At 42.6% G+C, this 27,123-nt stretch overlaps 1 pseudogene; it reads left to right on the forward strand.

The window, feature by feature from the left end:
* Positions 1–2,434: 2,434 nt before the first annotated feature.
* On the forward strand, positions 2,435–2,552 carry LOC126215460 (5S ribosomal RNA; annotated as a pseudogene).
* The last annotated feature ends 24,571 nt before the right edge of the window (positions 2,553–27,123 follow it).

A 27,123-nucleotide genomic window follows, 5' to 3' on the forward strand; every position in this document is an offset into this window, starting at 1 on the left:
TGTGGTGTGTTTTTTTACAGATTAATTGTCCTAAAATACAAATAATACGTAATTATAAACACGCCACACACAGATCGTCGCGTTTCGGATTTTCGTTGCATGTGACTTAAGTGAAATGTCGGTTTGTTGTGTTTGTTTTCATAACATTCGTCCAACAGATGTGAATACATTCCCACGGCATTCTTATTGTTGCACACGTAGATTTGTCACTGAGGAGATTTCTATCACGCACCACATGTTTTGATACATACAAAGAGCTTACAAACATATGAGTATCAAAGATGCTATGATATATCGTAACATTTGACGTTGATGCCCTATGTTTGGAAAGGATCATATATTCATTTACGCAACTGTAATGCCTTTTACACTAGTACAGAGACATTGATTTCTTCAGTTGATATTGTTACATTAATTATAAAGTTATATATATATATATCTGTATAGGTAAATAGTACATTATTTTAATTACATTTGGCATCGTGAGAATTATAGTAACATATAAATTTGCTACTTGATCTGCAGATAGACGTACTAATATTATTTGCTTTGGATGTTGGTAAATAGTTTTTGGAAATTTTTCAGGGAAGGGGTGTTAGCTAACTCCATATGTTCATTAAGGATATAGTCTGGGGTGCTGTATTTGTGTGTGTTTATTTCTATTTCTACTAGTATATTCATAGTGGCTCCTTTTTCTGCTAGATGTAAAATTCTTAAGTTGTCGTCAATGTTTCCCACTGAATGGTTTTCTTCAGCAATATGGGCTGCAAATGCGGATTTGTTCAAGTTACCAAGTCTTAAAGCATCAATGTGTTCTTTATATCTAATTTCAAAACTTCTGCTTGTCTGTCCCATGTAGAATTTTGGGCATGCATCGCATTTGAGTTTGTATATTCCTGATTTATTGCACGGACTCTTGGAGATATTTACATCATGGATTACTTTTTGTTATAATTTATTCTTTGTGGCAAAGCTGACTGTCATATTTTTCTTTTTAAATAAGATTGCTATCCCAACACTATCAACATTTATCTTCAAACAACAGCCACGGTCTCCATCATGTCATCATATTACAAAATTGCATTAATTCTAAATACGTCGCTGGAGGAATCTGCAGATTCCTTACTCCTAGATTTCAAGTAAAAGCGTTCGACAAGGTACTCCAATGCAGAGTCTTAAGGATACGGGGTACTTATAAATGGTGGAAAAATCGAAATATTTTTTATGACTTCATTAAATTCTATAGTCTTCCCTGATTAAATTAATGTATACATTATAGGTTTCAAATGAAAAATGATGTATACATACCAAATTTTAAAGTTATGGTCATGTATGCTGGCACGCCCCCTTTATTGCTGTTACAGAAACCGGATATTCAATAAAATTTAGTTCAATGTTTATGGTGATGCTTTGGTAAGAAAACTGGAGTGTTGTGGACATGTGCTAGATTGAGGATGCTACGAAGATAAATGAAAGAAAGTTGCTATCTGATGAAAAATCTGTTTGGCGAAGGCAGATTGACGGAAACTGAAATAGACCTTCAGAGTTATTATGCACTCCCCATTAGACGAACTGCACCTCTGATGTTACAGCAAAGAGAGAAGCTGTATGGGCCACCGACTTTTGTAAGTTGCCCACAGATGACCACCACGTTCACGGACTTTGCCCTAAAGGAGCAGATTCTTGGTGCGGTTACCAAAAAGCAAAAGAAAGTGGTCAAATATACCATCATAAGGATTCTCTTCCTGAGCCTGTTATGAATGAAATAAAACCAGTTTTTAGACACCTCAGTGACCCTGTTCCGCTTAGTAAATGTCTTCATGGGAGCACTCAAAATACAAATGAAAGTTTCACTCGTTGCATATAGGAAAGATTACCCAAGAATGTTTTTGTGGGACTAAATACATTAAAAGTTCTTGTACTAGCTGTAGTGATATGTTTCAATGATGGAGTGATAGGAAGGCTGGAAGTCCTGAGAAATATAGGCATAAAATGTGGCTCTAATGTGGAAGATCAATTGCTTGCGTGTGAGACAACGGGTGCATGAAGCTGAAAGATTCGCTCTTCAAGTTACCAAAGAAGCAAGAAGTGCTGAAAAAGAAATGCCAAGAGGAAGCTTGAAGATGAAGAAATGCTGCAGGATGAAGCTATGCTTCAGCAATGTTCTGAGGCACAGTTTAATTGGACTCATATCTTCGTTCGCAATTTCCCGCAAGTTGTATTTTTCAGAATTCAGGTACAAGTATTTCCTAAAGTTTATAAAGCATTGCTCTAATTTTTTTTTCTGTAACTTGCATTAGTCCATACTTTTGTAGTAGACCTAAGCTTTACTGCAGAATCAACTAAATTACGGAAAAATATTTGTATTAGGAAAAAATTATGAAAATTAAAATTTAAGATGTGATACTTTTTATACTTGTAATATATATATAATGCCAACGGCCTTGCCGCAGTGGTAACACCGGTTCCCGTCAGATCACTGAAGTTCAGCGCTGTCGGTCTGGGCTAGCACTTGGATGGGTGACCATCCGGTCTGCCGAGCGCTGTTGGCAAGCGGGGTGCACTCAACCCTTGTGAGGCAAACTGAGGAGCTACTTGATTAAGAAGTAGCGGCTGAGATCTCGGAAACTGACCTACTGCCGGGAGACCGGTGTGCTGGCAAAATGCCCCTCCATATCCGCATCCAGTGACGCCTGTGGGAGGAGGTTGACACGGTGGCCAGTCGGTGCCTTTGGGCCTTCATGGCCTGTGCGGAAGGAGTTTAGTTTAGTTTTAGTTTTAATATATGTAATAACTGGAATTAAATAAATCTAGTACCTCAGCCATCATGTCGTGCATATCTGGCCTCATAAAACTCAACAGTGATTTCTGCAACATTGCCACTGCTGAAAGCGAACTCATCGACCAAATTTATTCAAACATTCTACACAAATGTACCAATCCGGACTGGCTATTTGAAAGGGTAATTTGGGCAACGATATCAACTTTAATACTCAAAAGAAAATCCCGGTGAAGAGACAATATACAAATCGATCGATACGGTGGTAATCGTTGAAGAAAGCGTGAATTTCGCTACAGAATTAAAAAACTCCTTGCAAGTACCAAGAATGTCATTACACTGCCTTCGACATAAAATTGTATCTCCCATCGTGCTACGCAGACATCTCTTATCACCAAAACTGTGTAATGGAACAAGGCTGAGCGTCAGTCAGACACACTGAATATCATCATTGAAGCCGAGCTTATGACTGGAAAGTACGAAGTACACACACTATTTATCAAAAATGGTTCAAATGGGTCTGAGCACTATGGGACTCAACTTCTGAGGTCATTAGTCCCCTAGAACTTAGAACTAGTTAAACCTAACTAACCTAAGGACATCACAAACATCCATGCCCGAGGCAGGTTTCGAACCTGCGACCATAGCGGTCTTGCGGCTCCAGACTGCAGCGCCTTTAACCGCACGGCCACTTCGGCCGGCCACGATTTATCCCCAGAATACCACTGATCTCTACTGAACTACCATTCCAATTTAAAAGTCTGCTAGTTCCAGTCAAATTAGCCTATAGTTTTATAATTATCAAAGCGCAAGCACAAACTTCAAAATATTTCGTCATCAACCCCAAAGACTCATGCTTCTCTCACGGTCAACTAACACAGGGTTATTACAAATGACTGAAGCGATTTCACAGTTCTACAATAACTTTATTATTTGAGATATTTTCACAATGCTTTGCACACACATACAAAAACTAAAAGTTTTTTAGGCATTCACAAATGTTCGATATGTACACCTTTAGTGATTCGGCAGACATCAAGCCGATAATCAAGTTCCTCCCACACTCGGCGCAGCATGTCCCCATCAATGAGTTCGAAAGCATCGTTGATGCGAACTCGCAGTTCTGGCACATTTCTTGGTAGATGAGGTTTAAACACTGAATCTTTCACATACCCCCACAGAAAGAAATCGCATGGGGTTAAGTCGGGAGAGCGTGGAGGCCATGACATGAATTGCTGATCATGATCTCCACCACGACCGATCCATCGGTTTTCCAATCTCCTGTTTAAGAAATGCCGAACATCATGATGGAAGTGCGGTGGAGCACCATCCTGTTGAAAGATGAAGTCGGCGCTGTCGGTCTCCAGTTGTGGTATGAGCCAATTTTCCAGCATGTCCAGATACACGTGTCCTGTAACGTTTTTTTCGCAGAAGAAAAAGGGGCCGTAAACTTTAAACCGTGAGATTGCACAAAACACGTTAACTTTTGGTGAATTGCGAATTTGCTGCACGAATGCGTGAGGATTCTCTACCGCCCAGATTCGCACATTGTGTCTGTTCACTTCACCATTAAGAAAAAATGTTGCTTCATCACTGAAAACAAGTTTCGCACTGAACGCATCCTCTTCCATGAGCTGTTGCAACCGCGCCGAAAATTCAAAGCGTTTGACTTTGTCATCGGGTGTCAGGGCTTGTAGCAATTGTAAACGGTAAGGCTTCTGCTTTAGCCTTTTCCGTAAGATTTTCCAAACCGTCGGCTGTGGTACGTTTAGCTCCCTGCTTGCTTTATTCGTCGACTTCCGCGGGCTACGCGCGAAACTTGCCCGCACGCGTTCAACTGTTTCTTCTCTCACTGCAGGCCGACCCGTTGATTTCCCCTTACAGGGGCATCCAGAAGCTTTAAACTGCGCATACCATCGCCGAATGGAGTTAGCAGTTGGTGGATCTTTGTTGAACTTCGTCCTGAAGTGTCGTTGCACTGTTACGACTGACTGATGTGAGTGCATTTCAAGCACGACATAAGCTTTCTCGGCTCCCGTCGCCATTTTGTCTCACTGCGCTCTCGAGCGCTCAGGCGGCAAAAACCTGAAGTGCAGCTTCAGCCGAACAAAACTTTCAGTTTTTCTACGTATCTGTAGTGTGTCGTGATCGTATGTCAATGAATGGAGCTGTTGTTGTTGTTGTGGTCTTCAGTTCTGAGACTGGTTTGATGCAGCTCTCCATGCTACTCTATTCTGTGCAAGCTTCTTCATCTCCCAGTACCTACTGCAACCTACATCCTTCTGAATCTGCTTAGTGTGTTGATCTCTTGGTCTCCCTCTACGATTTTTACCCTCCACACTGCCCTCCAATGCTAAATTTGTGATCCCTTGATGCCTTAAAACATGTCCTACCAACCGATCCCTTCTTCTAGTCAAGTTAAGCCACAAACTTCACTTCTCCCCAATCCTATTCAATACCTCCTCATTAGTTACGTGATCTACCCATCTAATCTTCAGCATTCTTCTGTAGCACCACATTTCGAAAGCTTCTGTTCTCTTCTTGTCCAAACTGGTTATCGTCCATGTTTCACTTCCATACATGGCTACACTCCATACAAATACTTTCAGAAACGACTTCCCGACACTTAACTCTACACTCGATGTTAACAAATTTCTCTTCTTCAGAAACGATTTCCTTGCCATTGCCAGTCTACATTTTATATCCTCTCTACTTCGACCATCATCAGTTATTTTACTCCCTAAATAGCAAAACTCCTTTACTACTTTAAGTGTCTCGTTTCCTAATCTAATCCCCTCAGCATCACCCGATTTAATTTGACTACATTCCATTATCCTCGTTTTGCTTTTGTTGATGTTCATCTTATATCCTCCTTTCAAGACACTGTCCATTCCTTTCAACTGCTCTTCCAAGTCCTTTGCTGTCTCTGACAGAATTACAATGTCATCGGCGAACCTCAAAGTTTTTACTTCTTCTCCATGAATGGAGCTACAGTGAATTTATGAAATTGCTTCAATCATTTGTAATAGCCCTGTAGTGTTGGGTATTAAATCCTCTACGTAGCGCAGCCTTCATGGCCTGTGCGGAAGGAGTTTAATTTAGTTTGTTTTAATATACATAATAACTGGAATTAAATAGGTCTAGTACCTCAGCCATCATGTCATGCATACCTGGCAAAAATTTCGTCTCCTTCAGATGCATAACATTGGATTAAATGGTGTCTCAATTTGAGGGAGCATTTTGAAAAAAAAGTTGCATCAGTTTCTTTGCAATTAATTTTATTAACCCTAAGCAGGATCAAAAGTATTCAAAATACTTCTAATTTGTTTAGAAAGTGTACTGAATTACCTGATATCAACAAAAAATCTGTATAACATATACATTATAAACAGTGCCTGAAAGAAGTAGGTGTTGATTTTTACATAATATTCAGCCAGAAAAGTACCTTGTATCCTTAACGAAGGTATGAACACACGTAATCGTTTCCAAGATACGCGAGCAGCCCGAAGAAATAGCATCCGGTACGTTGTGGTCGATGGCAAGTGTTGGTCAGAAACAAGTGTGTAGTCAGCAGTACCCCAGGGAAGTTCGATAGGACCGATGTCGCTTTAAACACACACAAATGATCTGACGGAGAGGTTGAGCAGTAATCTGCGGCAGTTCGCTGAAAACGCATTAATTTATGGGAAAGTATCATCGTGGAATGAGTGACATGGAGAGGCGTCTGCAGAACGCGGGAGCAGTGTAATAGAGGGGTACTTTCTGTATCTCATCAGTAATGTCATGGAGAGACAGTTACAGAAAGGAAGCAGCTGTGCAATAGAGACAGACTGCTGAACAAACCGAAGAGGTTCCATGGTGATGCCAGGAGCAGTTCCATGGGGAGACACTTGGGCAATGGCACGAGCAATGTGATTGAGAGACACTTGCAGAGGCCGGAAGCCGTGTTATGGAGGGGCATTTCAGAATAGGAAAATGGAGAGGTGTCTGCAGAATGCCTATAGTAGAGCAATGGTGAGGAAATTTCCGTTTGGTGTGATGAATGCCAGATTGTTCTAAATGGAGAAAAAAGTAAAGTAAACCACATCAGTAGGAAAACAAATTCCATATTGTTAGAATACAGCATTAGTAGTTTACTGCTTGACAGTCACGCTGTTTAAATACATAGGTGTAACGTTACAAAGTGCTATGAAATGGGACCAGCACGTAAGGAAGGTACTACAGAAGACGGATGGTCGACTTCATTTTATTGGGACAGTTTTAGGAGTAAAGACGACCTGTTCTTGAATACTTCGCTAGTGTTAGGGATCGCCACCAGAGCGGATTGAAAGAACACATCCAATTCGGAGGCGGGCTGCTACGATTCTTACTCGAAGGTTGGATCAACGCGGAAGTCCTACAGAGATCGTTCGTGAGCTCAAATGAGAGTCCCTAGGGGGACACGACGCTCTTTTCGCGGAACTCTATTTGTAACGCTGCGCTTTCGGGGCACACGATACTCCTTAAAGCCTGTACTACGGTAAGTTGACGGGCTTCACCTTATGAGAAAGGATTTTTGTATAGATATTGACCGCGTGTACCTGAATGGAGGCAAATGAGACTTACAGCCACTCTGTAATAACAATGATACGTCAAGCAAGTCCGAAATGCAACTACACGTCAGGACGCACAAGAAACAACACAGAAGATGCTACTAATTTGTTAATAATACGGTCGCCAGCCTAATTAGGCATTAACTGAGTTTCTTCCCTGTACAAGTTGACGTACGTTCAAGCAAAACAACACGTAATAACACTGCATAATATGGTAAATTTTAGAACCAGAAAATCTACTGAACTGATAATTTCACTTTGTGTACTAATATGGATAAACCATAAATACATAACATTACACTATAATGTTTACTACGAAACTTCGTACTGTCTATTGATCTGATTAAAATCGGACATAGGTTACCCTAGAAATAGCACTTTCGAAACACATATACAATGCCAATTTTGAAAAAGGTAAAACACTGATAAATTTTGGTTTTGTATTGACTTTAACTTTGCTGGTCAAATCAGTTCAGTACACTTCAGAATTCAAATGAATAAGAAAGAGGGGGGGGGGGGGAACTTGAAATTGTTATGGTCACTGTATTAAAACAATTACTGAAATCATTATGTGCTCAAGATTTCCAATATATTAGTTACTACTCATTTCATTTTATTTCCTACTCATTTAAATACCATTATGTCTGGTCGAAATGATTAAACTTCACTACTAAATCAACATCAAAATTATCTTCCAACTTTGTCAGACCTTTGTTATTCGTCTATTAGTTCATTAACAAAAAAGTTCTTTAAACATCATTCTAACATAGCTAGGTCTGCAGGTAATTATTATTAACATAAACTTTAATTCTTCATTTCGGGACACTCGGATTGCACAACATTTGGAAAGGACCCTGTCTAGGTTATTTGTGAGGATAATTAAATGATAGGACAGTTCTGGTAAAATTTAAGTTGTTATTGAACAGTATGGAACAAAGTAACACTGGTCCACACGAATACAGTACTAAAAGTTTCAACCTGTTTCTATCGATGTGGCGGTTGGCAGACAGCGAGATGGCGAGGCACAGAGCGCACATACAACCACAGCTATGGCTGTTGAGGTATCGGCACTTTACTTCTTCATAGCGTCGCAATACTTTTCCATTTAGTGCCTATGGAATTTTGCCATGCTGTATAGGCGGTGGAACGGCACATCCGAGGCTCAATGAAACCACGTCTTCCAGGAGAGCCTCCTCGATCCAGAACGTGTTACTCAGACCAATGCCCAACTCCGACTACTACTGCTGAGCCCGTTATGCCGTGCAGCGCCCGTGTGTATTTTCCCGCGCTCGCCTGCCATCCACCTTTTACCGCTCCCATACAGACAGGGTATTCACCCGAGGTTTTGCATTCTACATATCCTAACACATTGCCTACGTATGGACCAGACGCACAATTACAATTTTAAACATGTTACAATAGTTTCAACGTTTCTTACATTTCAATTATGTTATAATATTGCTTGAAATTTGACATAAACATTAATATTCACATCGAAAATTGTTTACAGTTTCTTTAACATAATGGCATGAAACAAAAAAGAAATGAAATCAGAACATCGATTACACTCATTTATCGAAAATCAGAAGAAAAAATTATTATATGTACAATCGTACAGCGTTGTTGTTGATACATATTGAGCAAATTTTTGCAGCTTTCGAAATGCTCGTGCCGATCCTCCGGGCCATCATAGTCTGCCCTCGGTCAAACTCGGACAGATCCTACACCTTCCACATTCAACACACGGACAGCATGCTCACTCATACTACATTCGCCATGCGTGTGACTAGCAGTCATTCCTTACAAGGCGAGGTTACTGTCGCCTGGCCGGGTTTATTTCGATAGTAGGTCGGTGGTGATAATGTACTGGCTGACCATTGTACGAGTATGTACATTAATCATTGCAACCAGCGCCTCCGAAAATTATACTTCATACTGTTATTAATTGCAACATTGTGTATAGCTTATTATACGCTGAAGTGCCAAACAACTGGTAAAAGCATGCGTATCCAAATACAGAGATATGTAAACAGGCAGAAAACGGCGCTGCGGTCGGCATCGCCTGTATAAGACAACAAGTGTCTGGCGCAGTTGTTAGATCGGTTACTGATGCTACAATAGCAGGTTGTCAAGATTGAGTTTGAACGTGGTGTTACAGTCAGCGCACGAGCGGTGTGACATAGCATCTCCGAGGTAGCGATGAGGTGGGGATTTTCCCGTACGATCATTTCACGAGTGCACCGTGAATATCAAGAATGCGGGAAAATATCAAATCTCCGACACCGCTGCGGCCGGAAAAGAATCGTGCAAGAACGGGACTAACGACTACTGAAGAGAATCGTTCAACGTGACTGAAGGGGAACCCTTCTGCAAATTGTTGCCAGTGGTGGGCCCTCACCAAGTGTTAGCGTGGGAGCCATTCAAAGAAACATCATCGATATGGGCCTTCGGAACCGAACGCCCACTCGTGTACCCTTGCCATCAACACCGGCATTGGACTGTTTATGACTGGAAACATGTTGCCTGGTCGGACGACTCTCGTTTCAAATTGTATTCAGCGAAAGAATGAGTACGGGTATGGATACAACCTCCCGAATCCATGACCCTGCATGTAAGCAGCGGGCTATTTATGCTGGTGGAGGCTCTGTAATCGTATGGAGCCTTTGCACTTGGACTGATGTGGGACCCCTGATACGTCTGGATACGACTCTGACAGGTGACACGTACGTAAGCGTCCTGTTGGGTTATGTGCATCCATTCATGTGCGTTGTCCATTGCGACGGACTTGGGCAAATTCTAGCAGGATAATGTGACACCCCACATGTCCAGAATTGCTAAAGAGTGGCTTCATGAACACTATACTCCGTTTAAGGACTCCCGCTGGCCACCAAACACCCCAGTTGCGAACATTAATGAGCACAATCAAAATATCCACGGGTGTGCTGCCGGTCTATAGTGTCCAACGGGCACAATATTTCGGCGATCATACATGTCGCAATCATCAGGTGAACTGACGGACTGAGCTCCTGTGAACGTGCCGGCACGGAGATCGGTACACTATGGCTGCTCAGAGGGAACTGGGTTCGGTCGCGGCGGCGGCCGATTTAAATACCCTCCGCCCGCGGCGCGCTCCCTCCGCCGTCCGCGCCCCGCGCCACGGTCGCGCAGTGGAACAGATTGCGACGGCGTCCGAGATGACGTCGGTGTGATGGCTCTGTCCGCCGTGGTCGTCACAACTATACGTTTGCTCGATTTACTCTCGATTAACCCAATCCCTGGTTCCCAAGCCTTGCTAAGATTATAGCCACAGTCACGGTTTATGACGTCGTCATTGGTGCGAATTTCGATGGCCTCTCTAACAACGCTGTCCCAATATCTCGACGTCTGTACCAGAATCCTCGTGCGGTCATACTCCATGGCGTGATTTTCCGACAAACAATGTTCAGCGACCGCCGACTTGCTCGGATACATCAGTCGAGTGTGCCTCTGGTGTTCACGGCATCGATCCTCGACGGTACGCATCGTCTGACCAATATACGACTTGCCACATTGACACGGAATCTGGTACACGCCGGCCTTCCTCAAACCGAGGTCATCTTTGGCGCTCCCCACCAGTGCACGAGTTTTATTTGGAGGACAAAACACAGTTCCGACCCGGTGTTTCTTCAGAATGCGGGCGATTTTCCCCGAGAGTGCGCCTGTGTATGGAATAAATGCAGTGCCTACCTCCTCCCTCGTGACTTCATCCATCTCAACAGGTTGTGCTGCAGTGGTTGGGCGGAGACCACGTTGAAACTGCCACTCTGAGTACCCATTTTTTCGAAATACAGTTCTCAGATGTTCCAATTCCTGGGGTAGACTCTCTGCGTCATGGATAGTGCGCGCCCTATGTACTAGAGTTTTAAGTACCCCATTCCTCTGTGAAGGGTGGTGGCAGCTGTCTGCGTGCAAATACATATCAGTGTGCATAGTCTTCCGATACACCCCATGACCTAGGGTGCCGTCAGCCCTTCTCTTGACCAAGACGTCAAGGAAAGGTAATTTACCCTCCGTTTCAGTCTCCATAGTGAATTTGATGTTGGGGTGTATGGAGTTTAGATGTGTAAGAAAGTCAAGGAGTTTATCCACACCATGTGGCCAGATGACGAACGTGTCGTCCACGTAACGGAAAAAGCAAGTAGGTTTCCATATGGATGACGACAGGGCTTCCTCCTCGAAGTTCTCCATGTACAAATTCGATACCACCGGTGAGAGTGGGCTACCCATGGCGACTCCCTCCGTTTGTTTGTAGTATTCTCCATTAAAAAGAAAATACGTGGAAGTCAAGACATGCCTAAAAAGTTCAGTGGTCTTCTCGTCAGATGCAATACAACTGCCAGGCACTTTACCAGTGTCACGCAGTGTACTGAACATACGAGTAAACACACTTAAATACACTCCTGGAAATTGAAATAAGAACACCGTGAATTCATTGTCCCAGGAAGGGGAAACTTTATTGACACATTCCTGGGGTCAGATACATCACATGATCACACTGACAGAACCACAGGCACATAGACACAGGCAACAGAGCATGCACAATGTCGGCACTAGTACAGTGTATATCCACCTTTCGCAGCAATGCAAGCTGCTATTCTCCCATGGAGACGATCGTAGAGATGCTGGATGTAGTCCTGTGGAACGGCTTGCCATGCCATTTCCACCTGGCGCCTCAGTTGGACCAGCGTTCGTGCTGGACGTGCAGACCGCGTGAGACGACACTTCATCCAGTCCCAAACATGCTCAATGGGGGACAGATCCGGAGATCTTGCTGGCCAGGGTAGTTGACTTACACCTTCTAGAGCACGTTGGGTGGCACGGGATACATGCGGACGTGCATTGTCCTGTTGGAACATCAAGTTCCCTTGCCGGTCTAGGAATGGTAGAACGATGGGTTCGATGACGGTTTGGATGTACCGTGCACTATTCAGTGTCCCCTCGGCGATCACCAGTGGTGTACGGCCAGTGTAGGAGATCGCTTCCCACACCATGATGCCGGGTGTTGGCCCTGTGTGCCTCGGTCGTATGCAGTCCTGATTGTGGCGCTCACCTGCACGGCGCCAAACACGCATACGACCATCATTGGCACCAAGGCAGAAACGACTCTCATCGCTGAAGACGACACGTCTCCATTCGTCCCTCCATTCACGCCTGTCGCGACACCACTGGAGGCGGGCTGCACGATGTTGGGGCGTGAGCGGAAGACGGCCTAACGGTGTGCGGGACCGTAGCCCAGCTTCATGGAGACGGTTGCGAATGGTCCTCGCCGATACCCCAGGAGCTACAGTGTCCCTAATTTGCTGGGAAGTGGCGGTGCGGTCCCCTACGGCACTGCGTAGGATCCTACGGTCTTGGCGTGCATCCGTGCGTCGCTGCGGTCCGGTCCCAGGTCGACGGGCACGTGCACCTTCCGCCGACCACTGGCGACAACATCGATGTACTGTGGAGACCTCACGCCCCACGTGTTGAGCAATTCGGCGGTACGTCCACCCGGCTTCCCGCATGCCCACTATACGCCCTCGCTCAAAGTCCGTCAACTGCACATACGGTTCCCGTCCACGCTGTCGCGGCATGCTACCAGTGTTAAAAGACTGCGATGGAGCTCCGTATGCCACGGCAAACTGGCTGACACTGACGGCGGCGGTGCACAAATGCTGCGCAGCTAGCGCCATTCGACGGCCAACACCGCGGTTCCTGGTGTGTCCGCTGTGCCGTGCGTGTGATCATTGCTTGTACAGCCCTCTCGCAGTGTCCGGAGCAAGTATGGTGGGTCTGACACACCGGTGTCAATGTGTTCTTTTTTCCGTTTCCAGGAGTGTATAATTATTGAAGCAGGCGAAATGAATTAAAATTTCTGCTGCGGCCGGGACTCGAACATCGGTCTTCTCGCTTGCTAGGCAGGAATGCTAACCATTACACCACACCAGTACGATGGTGAACATTGCTGCACGAACAACATAAACTGTGTGCCATCCCCAACATAAACTTCAATTCATTATTCCCTTAAATATTGTCACTACTGCCAGGGCTCTCCGATATTGGCAACCACCCCAGCATTGGGCGTAATGGGACGTCCTTGTACCATTGGTGATCTTATAGATCTTAACATTAAATGTTTCCCTGAGACATTTAGTGTTGGGGGAGGGCACTCAGCTTAGGTAGTTCGTGCAGCAATGTTGATCATCGTACTGAGGTGGTGTAATGGTTAGCATTTCTGCCTAGCAAACAGGAACACCCGGGTTCGAGTCCCGGCCGCAGCACAAATTTTAATTCATTTCGTCTGCTTCGATCATTATCATAGATAATAAAAGACTTAAATGTCTCAGGGAAACATTTAATTATAACACTTAAATATGATAGTGTGCAGTTAGGATATCTTGTTCCGTATTCTCTACAACCAGTAGCAACACCATTTCCATTACAAAATCCATACTCAAATACGATATCGGCATACTCTGCATGTGCAAATACGTGCGGCATGTTTACATGCTGCAGTACAGTAGACTTGGCCAACAAATCACAATGAAAACTTCAATGTAAAGTAAAGCATAACTTCAGAACGAGAACATCAACACTCTAATGCTGTTATTCGATAAATACGCCCGTAGCAACCGGTGTACCAAAACATGAAACGAAAAGGAATTGAACTCAGGTGTATCTCTGTAATCAATAAGAGTTGGACTCATATGGCATTTTTATTGCAGTTCGTCTACATTACGACCTTCTAAAATATTTACTGTTCCTCCTGAAACACGCTGTATAATTAAAATCGCCAGACAATGTATTTTTTAAATATTGAGTAATAATAAAATCATTTCGCTAAAGACAATAATAGGTTACTTTCCTTAATAACCTTTTTCCATCGTTGGCGTGTGAATCTGAAGAAGGAACGACAATACGTCTATAGTATGTCTCAAACCTCTAGGTTCTAAATTATATTGAGGGGTAGTGTAGGGAAGCAGCATACTCACGCCTTATAAAATTCACATCAGTCTTTCCATTGTGTGCCAGCCTAGTACACTGTAACTAGCTCTGATGTCATAAATATTGCGCAATACTTTAAAATGAAGTAAATAACCTGAAACGTTTCTAGCATGTCAGGAGTAATACAAAATCAATATGTGTTGGATATCAGTTCAATAACTTTAACCAGTTTCGAAATCTGGATGTTTTTCTGTAAAAATCATTGGCGCAACAGAAAACAGCTAGAAACTTAAAAATTTATATTTAGATTCCTTGTGCATAATAAGTTAGTAGAAACAGTATTCTGGATCTCACAAATTAAAATTTTAGTTGAAATTCATGATTTTCTGGTTTTTGTCTTAGAAATTAAGGAAGCAAGATAGATTAAGTAGGCGAATAAATAAAGCTAGGATGTTTAAATTTAAGTAGAAGGGAGATCCGCTATAATCATAAAAATGTGAGAAGTTTCAACAGAATAACTATAAAACTATAGCTATAGCGTATCTCCAAAGAGCAAGTTCAGAGCTCGTCTACTGCGTGTAGGGTAATTAAATTAATTATCTCGCCCAAAGTATTTGACTTAGCCACGTCAGACTTTCATTATGATTACTTACCTTGCTGATTGCACATCTAAATTGAGAGCTTCATCGGCCATCAGCAAAGGAAGCAATGATTTATTCAATAACTTAAAGTTGTGCATTACTAGCCCAGCGGCTAGTCGGGAGAGCCGATTTGATCAGGCGTTCCCTTAGCTGTCCGCACCGCGGCTTTATATGTAAGAACGCTGCGCGAGGAAGCAAGGCCCCAGTTCTCTCCAGACGCTGATTAGCGCACCACCTGTGCCGGGAGTCGCGTCGCGTCGGTATCGTTGATATAAACAGCCTCCGATGCAGTAATAAGTTACTCGGAATACGCGTAACCATGAAATCGTTTTCGAGTGAAGTGTAAATTTTGGGATGACGTTAATGATCGATCTTCATTTTACGTAACTCGTACTTTCACGTGTCGCCGCAGGACAGACATTTTACCATTATTTAGTGTGGCGGTTGATGAACATTATCATCAAATTATGGCGAGCATTCACTTAAACATTTAATTTGAACAGTTATAGTTGCATCAGCTCGTTAGACTCTGAACTGCTCTGGTAGTTTGATTGTGTGGATTCTTTTTGGTCTGTGACTTTCAGAATATAGTGAACATTTTAGAGAGAATGGTTTTTGATTATGAATCCTACACAATCTCCTAATTCCTCAGAGGTATAAGCTGTAGCTATAAATGTGTTTCTCAGATGAAGTGGGCAGTAGGAATTCTAATTACAGGCTTCACGTTTTGCTAATCACTTTCTGGTTGCCAATATTGTAGTTATCAGCCAGTGTTGAGAATGGCAAACAACAGCATTAAATGAATAATAGGAACATTTAACAGAAATGATTCCACCCGCCGCCCCTCAGTAGGTTACCATAATGTCGCATCTGGGAAATAACAAACCTATAGTCAAAAAGAACCTTTCAAGCGATAATTGTAGAGAGACGAATGTTTGTGATCTGTTTGTGTTGTTTGAAAAAAACACTACCTGTTGCTGCGACATGGGTGACAGTACCTTCAAAATCAATGTGCTAAAAGTAGGAGTATTTAGTGCAGTCCAAAACGTTGTTGTTGTTGTTGTTGTTGTGGTCTTTAGTCCTGAGACTGGTTTGATGCAGCTCTCCATGCTACTCTATCCTGTGCAAGCTTCTTCATCTCCCAGTACCTACTGCAACCTATATCCTTCTGAATCCGCTTAGTGTATTAGTCTCTTGGCCTCCCTCTACAATTTTTACCCTCCACGCTGCCCTCCAATGCTAAACTGGTGATCCCTTGATGCCTCAGAACATGTCCTACAAACCGATCCCGTCTTCTAGTCAAGTTGTGCCACAAACTCCTCTTCTCTCCAATTCTATTCAATACCTCCTCATTAGTTACGTGATCTACCCACCTTATCTTCAGCAGTCTTCTGTAGCACCACATTTCGAAAGCATCTATTCTCGTCTTGTCCAAACTTCAAGTATCTCATTTCCTAATCTAATTCCCTCAGCATCACCTGACATAATTCGACTACATTCCATTATCCTCGTTTTGCTTTTGTTGATGTTCATCTTATGTCCTCAAGACATTATTCATTCCGTTCAACTGCTCTTCCAAGTCCATTGCTGTCTCTGACAATTACAATGTCATCGGCGAACCTCAAAGTTTTTATTTCTTCTCCATGGATTTTAATACCCACTCCCAATTTTTCTTTTGTTTCCTTCACCGCTTGCTCAATATACAGATTGAATGACATCGGGGAGAGGCTACAACCCTGTCTCAGTCCCTTCCCAATCACTGCTTCCCTTTGATGTCCCTCGACTCTTATAACTGCCATCTGGTTCTGTACAAATCGTAAATAGCTTTTCGCTCCCTGTATTTTACCCCTGCCACGTTCAGATTTTGAAAGAGAGTATTCCAGTCAACATTGTCAAAAGCTTTCTCTAAGTCTACAAATGCTAGAATCGTAGTTTTGCCTTTCCTTAATCTAGCTTCTAAGAAAAGTCGTAGGGTCAGTATTGCCTCAGGTGTTCCAATATTTCTACGAAATCCAGACTGATCTTCCCCGATGTCGGCTTCCACTAGTGTTTCCTTTCCTATGTAAAGAATTCGAGTTAGTATTATGACGCCGTGACTTATTAAACTGATAGTTCTGCAATTTTCACATCTGACAACACCTGCTTTCTTTGGGATTGGAATTATATTCTTCTTGAAGTCTGAGGGTATTTCGCCTGTCTCATACGTCTTGCTCACCAGATGGGAGAGTTTTGCCAGGACTGGCTCTCCCAAGGCCGTCAGTAGTTCTAATGGAATGTTGTCTACTCCCGGGGCTTTGTTTCGACTCAGGTCTTTCAGTGCTCTGTCGAACTCTTCACGCAGTATCAAATCTCCCATTTCATCTTCATCTACATCCTCTTCCATTTCCAAAATTTTGTCCTTAAGTACATCGCCCTTGTATAGACCCTCTATATACTCCTTCCACCTTTCTGCTTTCCCTTCTTCGCTTAGAACTGGGTTTCCATCTGAGCTCTTGGTATTCATACAAGTGGTTCTCTTTTCTCCAAAGGTCTCTTTAATTTTCCTGTAGGCAGTATCTATCTGCCCCCTTGTGAGATAAGCCTCTACATCCCTACATTTGTCCTCTAGCCATCCCTGCTTAGCCATTTTGCACTTCCTGTCGATCTCATTTTTGAGACGTTTGTATTCCTTTTTGCCTGCTTCATACACTGCATTTTTATATTTTCTCCTTTCATCAACTAAATTCAATATTTCTTCCGTTACCCAAGGATTTCTACTAGCCCTCGTCTTTTTTCCTACGTAATCCTCTGCTACCTTCACTATTTCATCCCTCAAAGCTACCCATTCTTCTTCTACTGTATTTTTCCCCCATTCTTGTCAATTGTTCCCTTGTTCTCTCCCTGAAACTCTCTACAACCTCTGGTTCTTTCAGTTTATCCAGGTCCCACCTCCTTAAATTCCCAACTTTTTGCAGTTTCTTCAGTTTTAATCTACAGTTCATAACCAATAGATGGTGGTCAGAGTCCACATCTGCCCTTGGAAATGTCTTACAATTTAAATCTGGTTCCTAAATCTCTGTCTTACCATTATATTACCTATCTGAAACCCGTCAGTATCTCCAGGCTTCTTCCATGTATACAGTCTTCTTTGCCGGCCGGAGTCGCCGAGCGGTTCTAGGCGCTACAGTCTGGAACCGCAAGACCGCTACGGTCGCAGGTTCGAATCTTGCCTCGGGCATGGATGTGTGTGATGTCCTTAGGTTAGTTAGGTTTAAGTAGTTCTAAGTTCTAGGGGACTTATGACCTCAGTAGTTGAGTCCCATAGTGCTCAGAGCCACAGTTTTCTTTTATGATTCTTGAAACAAGTGTTAACTATGATTAAGTTGTGCTCTGCGTAAAATTCTACCAGGCGGCTTCCTCTTTCGTTTCTTACCCCCAATCCATATTCACCTACTACGTTTCCTTCTCTCCCTTTTCCTACTGACGAATTCCAGTCACCCATGACTATTAAATTTTCGTCTCCCTTCACTATCTGAATAATTTCTTTTATTTCGTCATACATTTCTTCAATTTCTTCGTTATCTGCAGAGCTAGTTGGCATATAGACTTGTACTACTGTGGTAGGCGTGGGCTTCGTATCTATCTTGGCCACAATAATGCGTTCACTATGCTGTTTGTAGTAGCTTACCCGCATTCCTATTTTCCTATTTATTATTAAACCTATTCCTGCATTACCCCTATTTGATTTTGTGTTTATAACCCTGTAGTCACCTGACCAGAAGTTTTGTTCCTCCTGCCACCGAACTTCACTAATTCCCACTATATCTAACTTTAACCTATCCATTTCTCTTTTTAAATTTTCTAACCTACCTGCCCGATTAAGGGATCTGACATTCCACGCTCCGATCCGTAGAATGCCAGTTTTCTTTCTCCTGATAACGACGTCCTCTTGAGTGGTCCCCGCCCGGAGATCCGAATGGGGGACTATTTTACCTCCGTAGTATTTTACCCAAGAGGACGCTATCATCATTTAACCATACAGTAAAGCTGCATGCCCTCGGGAAAAATTACGGCTGTAGTTTCCCCTTGCTTTCAGCCGTTCGCAGTACCAGCACAGCAAGGCCGTTTTGGTTAGTGTTACAAGGCCAGATCAGTCAATCATCCAGACCGTTGCCCCTGCAACTACTGAAAAGGCTGCTGCCCCTCTTCAGGAACCACACGTTTGTCTGGCCTCTCAACAGATACCCCTCCGTTGTGGTTCCACCTACGGTACGGCTATCTGTATCGCTGAGGCACGCGAGCCTCACCACCAACGGTAAGGTTCATGGGAGGGGGGGGGGGGGCGGGTGGGCCCAAAACATTATGCAGCGTAAGAGTCATACCACAGTATGCAAGACCACTGTTGGTATTAGTTACACATTGTACAAGCATTATGAAGGTAATCTAAGTCTATCAATAGTAACAGAATCATTGGTATTGGAATAAACACAAACATTGAGGCCGAGAAGAATTACTCTTTCGTAGTCGCATTTATCCGAAATTGATAGCAATCGACTAACCTGTAGTTAAGCACATCTGTGGAAAAAAATTAAGAACACAGAAAGTACAAATTAAAATTAGTAGGGAAAGAAGAAATATACAGAAATTATTTGAAAATAGAAGTACTGAAAAATTCATTCTGGATCCATTAAGTATAGAGAAGTGAAGCGGACTGAATAAAGGAAAGAAAAGTCTTTGAAATGGTGAAAGAAGTTAGAGGAAATAGAAAACAAAAGAGAGTGTCTGAAATTGGAAAGTAGTATTTTGGCGGCTGTAATGAAATAAAATAAGCAAAGGTGGGGGAAAAAAAAGTTAAAGGGAAATGGGAAGAAAAGAAGGATTTTCTTTGGCGGCCACCGTCATACAGGATCTTTAAAACTTAATAATATGTAAATATTTGGAGTAATTTCTCGTGTAATTGCAGCCGTTTCACACCAACGTAAGTGGCTCGAAATTTTAGCTGTCCTCACTTCTGCTGCTGCTAATGTTTACTTCTTCTGTTCTCATTTTCTGGAAACGAAACCAAAACCTGCTTCACAGCAGCGCCTGTGGTTTGGGGAGAAAATCACGGTGACTTCCATACTGGAACAGAGACGGTATGCGTGACTTTTTTACCGTTGTTCGCCAGCGTGAAATGTCCTTACCTTGTCACTGTGCAAACTAAAATAGATCCCCTTCTGGTTTCACTACCCTTTATTTATAATTTTCGACTTTCACATCGCTCGGTCTTTGTAGCTGCCTATGACTGACAGAAAGCTGTTCGCAGCAAACGTCACCAAATTCGCTTCCGGGAACTCCCTGACAATATTCGCCGTTTCGCTGTCACAAAGGATGCGCAGATTGTCAACGCGCGAGTTGTAGGTACGCAACAGGCAACAGAAACTTCCTGTTTCAAAGCAGCACTTGTCAGCCAAGCGGCTCCGACAAAAAATTCGAATGAAATAAAATCTGCCAGAAACTGGAACGCTGCAGAGGCATCACAGCTGACAAAGTAACAAGTTTATGTCTACGCCTTTCACCGTCAGTCGGTCTCCATTTTCGCTTATTCCACGGCTTTTATTTGTTTCTTTACTGTCCTAGTTCCAGGGTGTGATTGCATCTCGTCGAACTAGATGCTGTAGAGACAATTTTTTTTATTTTATTTTATTTTTATTAAGTGGTATGTAGCATGTAGCATTGTTCGGCAATCAGCGAGCACGTGACACCATTCATTATTTTGATCCTTATAATGCGCCTTACTCGCTTTTTAATCCGAAGGTGGTGATATTTAATCGTGTTTTTAGCAATGATAAAGCTAAATCAATTCTACCTCAGAGTGGGAATATCGAGAGCGATTGTGAAGCATAATCTCGGGGATATATTTTTACCCAATCTCAATGTAAGACGACCGATCGCCAGTGCAAAGTGATGGAAAATTAATTTTCATAACCACACGGGAATTCGAGAATGAAATTTTCATTGTGCAGAGGGAAGTGCGCTGATGTGAGATTTGCTGTCTGATTAAAACTATGTGGCAGACCGAGACTCGAACTCGGAACCTTTGTATTTCGCTGTAGTGCTCTTACCCACGAGAGGCGAAGGTCTCGAGTTCGAGTCTCGGTTCGGCATACACAGATTTTAACCTGGAAGTAATATTACTGTGCTCTCTGTAAAGAAAGAATACTAATAAAAGCAACTCTTGTGAATTAAATTCACATTAACAAGAGTCATACTGCGTTACTGCGAGAAATAAACATATGGGGTTTATGGCATCATTTATCATTGGGCCATATTTTTTTCGAAGAGACAGGTGCTTCTGGTCCTGTTACCTGTACCGTCACTGGGAAGCGCTACGAGTGTCTTTTGCGCAACCACGTCATTCCAGCTCTATAACAGCGTGGATGTGTGGATGGGATCATTTTTATGCAAGAAGGCACACTGTGGGGGGGCGTGTGTGGAGAAAAATAATAATTGCTGTACAAATGTTTACATGTTGAATCAGTTTCTGGCTATTAGAATGTTGTTATGCTGTCTTTCGCCGTTCTCAACACTGGCTCTCTAATTCCTTTTTAGCCCCCAGAAAGTGATTTAACAAAACGTGAAGCCTGTAATTAGAGTTCCTAGTGCCCACTTCAGGTGAGAATATAATTATAGCTGCAGCTTATAGCTCTGAGGAATTAGGAGATTGTCCGGGATTTCTAATCAAAAACGATTTTCCAAAATAGTTGAGTATATTCTCAAAGTCACAAATAAAAACACACAAGTATCCCTACAACCTAACTAACAGAGCAGTTCAGAGTCTAATGCGCTGATGCAACTACAAATGTCCGAATTAAATGTTAAAATGAATGCTCGCCATAATTTGATGAGAGTATTTCATCAAACGCCACGCTAAATAATCGGTAGAATGTCTGTCCCGCGACGGCACGTGAAAATACGACAATACGCAAACAGAAGCTAGATAATGAAAATCACTTGAAACGATTTCATGGTTACGCGCATCTCGAGTAACTGAATACGGCATCCGAGGCTGTTTGTCGCAGTGATACCGACGCGACGCGACTCCCGACACAGATGGCGTGTTATTCAGCGTCTGGAGAGAACTGGGGCCTTGCTTCCTCGCGCAGCGTTCTTATATATAAAGCCGCGGTGCGGACGGCTAAGGGAACGCCTGATCAAATCGGCTCTCCCGACTAGCCACTAGGCTAGTAACGCACCACTTCAAGTTACATAATAAATTATAGCTTCTTTTGCTGATGGCCGGTGAAGCTCTTAATTTAACTCTGAATTCAGCACGCAGGTAAGTATTGATAATAAAATTTTGACGTGGCTAAGTTAAATATTTTGGGCGAGAGAATTAATTTAATTGCACTGCACGCAGCAGATGAGCTCTGAACTGTCCCTTTTGAGATCCGCTATCGCTATAATTTTATAGGTATTCAAAAGAAACTTTTCACATCTTCATTGTCATAGCGGACCTCCAACCTATTTAAATCTAAACATCCTAGCCTTATTTCTTAGCCTACTTAATCTATCTTGCTTCCTTCAGTTTTGAGACGAAAACCACAAAATCATGAATTTCCACTAAAATCTGAATTTGTGAAATCCAAAGTACTGTTTTTATTAAATCATTATGAAAGATGAATTTAAATATAAATTTTGAAGTCTCCAGCTCTTTTCTGTTGCGCCCATGATTTTTACAGAAAAACGTCCAAATTCCGGAAATGGCTGAATTTATCGAACTGATATTTAACACAAATTAATTTAGTATTACTTCTGACATGCTAGAAAAGTTTTAGGTCATTTGCTTGATTTTTAAGGTATTGCGCAACATTTATGACGTCAGAGCTAGTTACAGCAGACTGGCTGACACACAATGGAAACTGATGTGAATTTACTACAGCGTGAGTAGGCTGCTTCCCTACAACACATCCGCACATTGCAAATACAGTTAAGCAGCTGCTGAAGCGCCATTTCGGACATTCTAGAATTATCAGGCTCCGTTTCCCTACAGCCTGGCCGTCCCGATCGCCTGATCTTAACCCGTGTGTCTTCTGGCTGTGGGGCTGTCTGAAAGATGTTGTGTTCAGTGTTCCGATTATAAACTTAGCTGCACTGAAGGCACGCATTGCGCAACTCATTGTGACCGTGAACGTGACCCCGAAAATACTTCGACCAGTTGTGGAACATGCTGTTTCTCGGTTTCAACTTGTTGCAGAAAACGGTGGAAAGCATATTGGACATTTTTCGCGTCAGTCACATGGAAAACTATAATCTGATTTAATTTTTACTGGTGCTTTTTACGCGGTTTTTGGCCTCAGGACAGTTAAATACCGATTTTTCCCATCCGGCGTGATACGACCTTGCCGTGCTGGATGGGCTTACGTAACTAACAGTATAATACCTGTATATCCATGCCACTGACAAGGGAACCTCCCCATCGCACCCCCCTCAGATTTAGTTATAAGTTCGCACAGTGGATAGGACTTGAAAAACTGAACACAGATCAATCGAGAAAACAGGAAGAAGTTGTGTGGAACTATGAAAAAATAAGCAAAATATACAAACTGAGTAGTCCATGTGCAAGATAGGCAACATCTAGGAGGGTCCGAGTTCAGGAGCGCCGTGGTCCCGTGGTTAGCGTGTGCAGTTGCGGAACGATAGGTCCTTGGTACAAGTCTTCCCTCGGGAGAAAATTTTAATTTTTTATTTTCAGACAATTATCAAAGTTCAGGCACTCACATATAATCAACTCCGCTCTCCAAAATTCCAGGACATGTTCAGATTTGCTTGGATAAATGCAGGATTTGACGGTCTACACACGGAAAAATTTGAAAACGTTAAAAACACATGTTTTGACAGAGCACAGACAAAACTGTGCGACTGTGAAACTGTTGCATTCATTTGTTGCAGTTTATGTGACAAACTCTTATGTTTTCACACTTTTTTGGGAGTGATTATCACATCCACAAGAAAACCTAAATTGGGCAAGGTAGAAGAATCGTTTTACCCATTCACCAAGTGTACAAGTTAGGTGGGTCGACAACATATTCCTGTCATGTGACGCACATGCCGTCACCAGTGTCGTATAGAATATATCAGACGTGTTTTCCTGTGGAGGAATCGGTTGACCTATGACCTTGCGATCAAATCTTTTCAGTTTCCATTGGACAGGCACGTCCTTTCGGCTACTAATCGCACGGTTTTGCGGTGCGGTCGCAAAACACAGACACTAAACTTATTACACTGAACAGAGACGTCAATTAACGAACGGACAGATCATAACTTTGAAAAAATAAAGAAAGTAAACTTTTCACTCTACGGAAGAATTGAACCAAGTAACTCTCGTTCCGCAGTTACTCTCGCTAACCACGGGACCACGGCGCTCCTGAACTCGGACTCTCCTAGATGTTGCCTATCTTGCACATGGACTACTCAGTTTGTATATTTTGCTTAGTTTTTTCATAGTTCCACACAACTTCTTCATGTTTTCTCGATTGATCTGTGTTCAGTTTTCAAGGCCTATCCACTGTGCCAACTTATAACTAAATCTGAGGGGGGTGCGATGGGGAGGTTCCCTTGTGAGTAGTACAGTTTGTTTAACGTCAAACATGCACCTCAGGCATTGTTTTATGATTCAATTTTGATTTGTAGTCGACCACTTTTGCTACATTTTGTAAGTTTTTTTTTTCTTTCTACCATACGTTTTCCCCTTCTCCGATAATATTCCGTTGCAATTTGACATCGTTCTGACCAGTGATGTTATCTCTACAACGGTTTGAAAGCTCAACTTGAATTATAATCACCCTATATATAACACGAAAAGATTATTTTGTGAATTGTTATCCGACTTCAGATTTTGAATTAAAACATTGACGAAAAGTTTGGTATTCCATGGACCAATGTCATAAAAGTATCACTGTCGTTAGCAGTAGAAAGGTCGTAGACATTCGGATTCCCAGTATGGGTTAACTGTCTATACAAACAGTTACTTTTGTAAGGAACCAAACAGTGAGAGACGTACTCAAACCGGCCAACTTACTGGTAATATTTGTCCTTAATTTCACTGCACCTGCTGTAGTAGAGACCTAATGTAAATACAGATCACTATATATAATACTGATAAGATTTTATAGATTACAACGTTTTTAAATTTCAGTAAGATAATTATTCCTCGGTACACGACGTTTCACATGTTTCCGCATTTGGATAAACATTTGTTTTCTGGAGTTAATATTTGCAATTTCAGAAAAATACTGCTGCGCAAAAAACGCGAATGTCGTCATTTAAAAATAGAATACGAAAATATCTTGGGCTTGTATTATAAGTCTGAAAAGTGTACCAGAGTACAAAATGGTAACCTACATTTGTTTTGCCAGCCTCTGGTAAATAGGAACTTGTATACCGAATCGGCCAAGTTCAGCGTTACAAGGAAATCTGAATCGCCTCTTTCCATTGACAATGCACATCACTGAGTTGGCATAAATCCCTGAACCTCAAATCAGTGCATAAGGGATACTGAATTTCCTGTCAACTTCAATGATACCGTACTGTAATAAAAGCTCATTGGATATCATAATATCTCAAGCAACTGATACGTCGAAGATAACCAGGTATTGAGTTAATATTACTCCTTAATCATAGGCAACAAACGAAGTCCTTCGCAGAGGTTGTAATGGAGAATACGGGTGTAGCTGTAACTGCGTGAATAGGTACCTCGGTATTGTGTTAACAGCTGCCCCGCCCTCTCGCCGGATTCAGTTCCAATTAGCAGCAGCTTTAACAGGTAGCTGGCGCGTGCGTTGGCAGGCGTGGGCTATTCGGACGTGGATGGCGTTGTCAGCCACACTCTACGAGTGCGCTCTGTAGCTTTTTATCACACGCTTCGCCGGATTCCTGTACCTCCTCTTGTTTATTTTTGGCCTTAGCATTGCACTCGGTGGTTCCCTTCTCCCACTGGGATGACGTACAACGAAGAGAGGGGATGCTAACCCATGCGCTTACCATCTACACTGAATGACGTAAACAGGTTCCGTTTCACAGTCACAGAAGTATTTCTGGCCTTCCACACAGTTGCGAACAAGTACATCCGACACTTTTCCATGACGTCATGGAATACCGCAATATACACTGTGTCCCATTTATCTTGACGACCCCAAATACCTGTTCGCCCAGATGTAAATTACAAAATGTTTCCAGCAAATGTTCTTTAGCTGTCAGGGGGACACCAATCAGCATGACTGCCTTCGTTGTAGCTCTGTTTTTACAAAGATATGAACAGCAGTATGACTTTCTTAAAGACCACCCTGTATTTTTTTTAAATCTGTAATTCATTTCCGCTCCTAAAGACCTATTCAAAAATATATCACAGTGTACCATTCACTGAAACACAACGTCATTAATTACATAACACAACACTGACTTGGAGCCTGGGATCACAGACTCGTATACTTGCTGGAATTTTCAGAAAACAAATAAAGCCAAATAAGACCATAACACAAAATTTACTTTGACCCTCCTGTACCATTGTCCAGGAGCAGAACATTCAAAGGTGCTCAAAGTGCTGACCCTGGACACCGATACACTGGTGCATTCGTTGAATGAAAGAATTATTTACTGCTTAAAGTGTCGCCTGCTGAAGAGAATTACAAGCAAGCAAAATACGTTCAGGAATGTCGTATGAGGTTGTTGGAATATCGCAATAGACACCGTCTTTAATGCATCCACAAAGAAAAAAGTCCAGAGGATTTATATCAGGAGACGTAGCAGGCCAAGTAACTGTTCCTCCTCGACCAATCCATCTGGCAGGATACCTTCGGTTCAGAACAAGACGTGCACGCAAGGCATTACATGCTGGACGTCCATCGTGTTGATACCACAGAAGCATTCTGGTTCTTAGCGGCACTTCATCCAGAAGACGTGGAAGAATTCGCCTGAGGAAGTTGGCATACGTTGTGCCGTTTAGACTACCATTGATGAAATAAGGGCCAATAATTGTAGTACCAGGCATCCCACAGCAGACGTTAACTCTCCATTGACGCTGATGTTCCACCCCTCTAAGCCGTCGTGGGTTGTCGCTGGATCAACAATGCCTGTCCTTGTATTTCATTCATCGGTACATACAACATGGGGCCAATAATTGTAGTACCAG

Source organism: Schistocerca nitens, chromosome 12, assembly GCF_023898315.1.
Source record: "Schistocerca nitens isolate TAMUIC-IGC-003100 chromosome 12, iqSchNite1.1, whole genome shotgun sequence".
Taxonomy (NCBI): Eukaryota; Metazoa; Arthropoda; class Insecta; order Orthoptera; family Acrididae; genus Schistocerca; species Schistocerca nitens.